This window comes from Eschrichtius robustus, chromosome 7, assembly GCF_028021215.1.
Source record: "Eschrichtius robustus isolate mEscRob2 chromosome 7, mEscRob2.pri, whole genome shotgun sequence".
In the NCBI taxonomy this organism is placed as follows: domain Eukaryota; kingdom Metazoa; phylum Chordata; class Mammalia; order Artiodactyla; family Eschrichtiidae; genus Eschrichtius; species Eschrichtius robustus.
In genome coordinates, this window is record NC_090830.1 from 101,812,496 (window position 1) to 101,816,661 (window position 4,166).

The window sequence follows — 4,166 nt, forward strand, 5'->3', positions numbered from 1 at the left end:
AAGATTTTATTAAGTAGGGTTGAGATATGGAGGCTCATAATCCATTGCATTATACCAAGATTTTTTTCACCCCAAGAACCAATTTTTGCCCCACTGAGAATACATGCCTTAGAGTGAAGTAAACAGCCTTTAACATTATTAGGGAGGAAAAAAACCCCAATGGGTAACATTGGAGGCTAAAATAGTTGGCTTCTCTATCATCCCTGTCCCATTATGGCTGTGTGGTCTCAGAAGACATCATGTCTACTTCCTTGCTTTGGTAACCACAAAAATAGCATAGTTAAAATAATTTAATCTTACTAGACTTGGTGTTCTGAACTGTAAGTTGAAACAACAGGTGTAGATCAGTTATTCTCAATTCTGGCTGCATTTTCCTGGGACACGTTAAAGACATCAATGCTCATCTGTATCCCCAGACCAATTAAACCAATGTCTGGAGGTTATGGTCTAGTCAATGGTTCTTAAACTTTAGTGTGAATCACACTATAATTAAGCACAGATTGCTGGGTCCCATTCCCAGAGTTTCTGATTCTGTATGTCTGGGATGGGGCCTGTAAATTTGCATTTCTATCAAGTTTGCAGGTGCTGCTATGCTAGTGGTTTGGGGAACACACTTTGGGAACCACTGGTCTAGGCAAATGTGTAAATATGCATGTGTATGTATATATGTATTTGTGTATATATATATCCCCAGGTGATTCTAATCTCAGAACTACTAGTATAGAAAGTATTAATAAGATTCTTTTCAGTTCTAAGATATTGAGATTTTAACATAATGAGAGTTGTTGGGTATCGAGATGATCTCTATAGAAAGGAGACCTATGGAAAAACATACCAATTTCTTGGTCACTTCATTAAGAATTTGTTTCTATAAAGCATTTTACAGTAGTTTTTGAAAATTAACATTTTTACAGTACATTTGCTGCATATATGGTTCTTCACTTCATTTTTCAGTAAACATGGTTTATTTGGTTGTCAGTTTCCCATCATTTGATAAGACCAATGGAGGGTTTGGATAATAGCCTGCCGTTTTTGAATTGTTTGAAGAGAAACTTGTAAATTTGTAGTCCAGGGGTAATTCTGCTATTGCTTCAATACTTGGAATTGCAATAGTGCTGTAAGCACTGATTCTCTTACAAGACCATGTATAAACCAAGGAATCTTCTGTATTTTCCAGTCCGGAAACTGAATCAATAAAAAAAGAGCCCCATTTTTTAGATAATCTATTTAGAGGCTTTGCCTTCGGTCCCTCATATTTTCCTTTCTTCTCTAGAGGCTCTGAGTCCTCAGGCTTCCCGTCTCTGTCCCCTCTGAGCTCTTCCAGGATGAGGACTGTCTCCCAATTACTATAATGACAGGCTGGGAAAATATCTGAATGCATGCTGTCCCCAAAGTAAACAACCTTGGGTTCAGGTTTACCAGTCATTTTCTTCAGAAGTTCATAAAGGTGGACAGCATTCCCTTGGGAGTACCAGCCAGGTTTATCCAGAGATGGCAGTGCCTCCTGCTCCTCATCATTCTCAAGTGTCCGGAAAGGCCTCTGACTTGGTAAATGGGAGAAGAAACCAGGCTTCAATGCATTTGTAATCACAATGTCAAAAAGATATTCAAAATCGTTCCCAAGGATATATTCACAGAGGAGTCTACAGTAATCACTGTGAGAACTGGTAATTAACATAAGAATTTTCCCAGCATTTTTTAACTGTCGAAGCCACTTTTTAACAGATTCCAGACAAGTGTGTAAATACCTGCCTGGATCTCTTTTTATTTCTGGAAAATATATTCCACAGTTTTCTTTAAAAGCTGACATTTTATAATTATGTTGTATACCAGCCACTATGTCCTTCCAAAAATCAAATGGTTTTTGACCATTGTTCTGCTTTGTTAAAGAGTCCACCACTCTGGCACACAGAAGAGCTCCAAGCAGGTCAAAGTAGTTATCATAAAACTAATATTTTCCTGACCGGCAGGCCATTCCCGAGTCTGGCCTGAAGCGCTTCCACCCTTTCCTGCCGTACTCCTCCGCCAGCACCTCTGGAGCCAGCATCTTTGTGCCGTGTCTTGCCCTGAGCACGGTGCCATTCATTATCTGCAAGTTTAATGAAGTTCCCGTCTTCCAGATCCAATGCCAAGCCCTTGCAACAGAAATCCCAACCCTCTGGAGTCACAGTGAGCAATTCCTTGTCATACCCTTTCTCCTTGACCAGGAACTGAGCAAAGCTATTATAAATGAGCCGGGCCCTCTCAGGCAGGTTGTAGCGACACAGAGTGTGGTCCAGGTCGAAGCCGACCACGTCGCAGGCGGCCAGGGAGAAGTGCTGAGCCATAGTTGGCGCGCGGAGCACCAGCGAGCGCCTAGACCCCGAGAGGCGGCGAAGAGCGCGCGGGCAGGACGCTGCGGGACTCTGCACGTTAACTTTAAATAGTGATAATTCCCTCTTCAGAACAACATGGCAGGTCTTTTTATTTTGTAGTCCCTTCTCTCTGTGGGCCGAATGGACACTACTTCATGACCACATTACCAGCCTTGCAACCTGCCTCAGCGCAGCCACAGACAGGATCTGAACTCATCAGAGTTGTCAGGCTTGGATCTGACCCAGGAAAGTCATGCCCATGGTTAAGGTTAAGTAATACCATGGCATACTTGTGGTTTCATGTAAAACAGGATAAACGCTGATGAAATATTGGAAATCAAATTATAAAGAAACCTAGCAAACTGCTGAATTTACTAATTTATCTTTTCTATTTTTTTTTTTTTCTAACAGGCTCAACTTTCAGTATACTTTCCCAGTCATATGATTTATTCATTTCTACAAGCATTTATAGGGGACTTTTTTTCTGGCATCATGATAGAAAAGATACACTGAAAAACCTCCCCTATAAAATACCTAGAAATTAAACAAATATCCTTTAAAATATACAGCTAAACTGAAAAGAAAATAGGGAAAATGGTGCTAGAACAACTAGATATCTTCTACAAAAAAAAAAAAACAATTGTAGACATAGACCTAACACACTTCACAAAAATTAGCTCAAAATGGATAGACATAAATGTAAAATGCAAAACCATAAAACTCCTAAAAGATAACATAGGAGAAAATCAATATGACCTTGGGTATGGCAATGACTTTTGTTTTGTAGACAAGTTTAATTGCATTTCAGTCTTGTATTTCATCATTACAACCAGTTTACAGACTGTTGGATAGATGTTTACAGACGGTCCATACTACCACATTACGATGATGTTTCCCATTTCTAACAGATTTTCTGTGGTTTGCCCTACTGTTTTCAGAGCCATCTAAAGTTTGAAATTCAAAATCAAATTTCCTTTTTTGAAATTACTTTCATTTCTCTGAAATTTCCTACAGCCTATATTAATATTTGATGAACATGTTTTCTTTTTTCTTACATTAGTATAGAGGTTCTCAACTTAGGACCTATGTTGGAATCACCTGGGGAGCTTTAAAAACCCTAATGCTTGGGTCCCACCCCAAACATTTTTATTTGATTGATTTGGGGTGAGGCTTGGACATTGGTGCTCTCAGGAGATCCCAGGTAATAATAATACGTAGGATATGGTGATGACTTTTTAGATATAACACCAAAGACATGATTCACGAAAGAAATCATTGTAAACTGCATTTCGTTAAAATTAAAAGCTTCTGCTCTGTGAAAGACACTGTCAAGAGAATGAAAACACTAGCCACAGACTGGAATATTTGCAAAAGACGTATCTGATAAAATATAAGAATATTTGCAAAAGACATATCTGATAAACGACCGTTATCCAAAATGTACCAAAAACTCTTAAAACTCAACAAGAAAACAAACAACCCGATTACACAATGGGCAAAAGATCTCACCAAAGAAGATATACAGATGGCAAACAAACATATGAAAAGATGCTGAACATCTATAGCATAGCAAATGAAGGAACACTCCACAGTTCATGAATCTAGCACCATCCTGACACTGAGCTTCTGAACACAGAAACATGGACACTGTACCAAACCACTCCTTACTGCATGTGTTAACATAACTTGCACTGTTTCTTTGTACTCGTTAGCATACCTTTATTCTTCCAGGAGTCTCCTGCTCAGGCAAATGGTTATTTGATTCTTACTGTAGGAATTTCCCAGAAGACTCATCAATTCCTCAGTGTGAAA

The 4,166-nt window shown here is 39.0% G+C and overlaps 1 pseudogene; it reads right to left on the reverse strand.

Annotated features, from left to right (window-relative positions):
• Positions 1–850: 850 nt before the first annotated feature.
• Positions 851–2,327, reverse strand: LOC137767720 (5'-nucleotidase domain-containing protein 1 pseudogene; annotated as a pseudogene).
• Between the last annotated feature and the right edge of the window lie 1,839 nt (positions 2,328–4,166).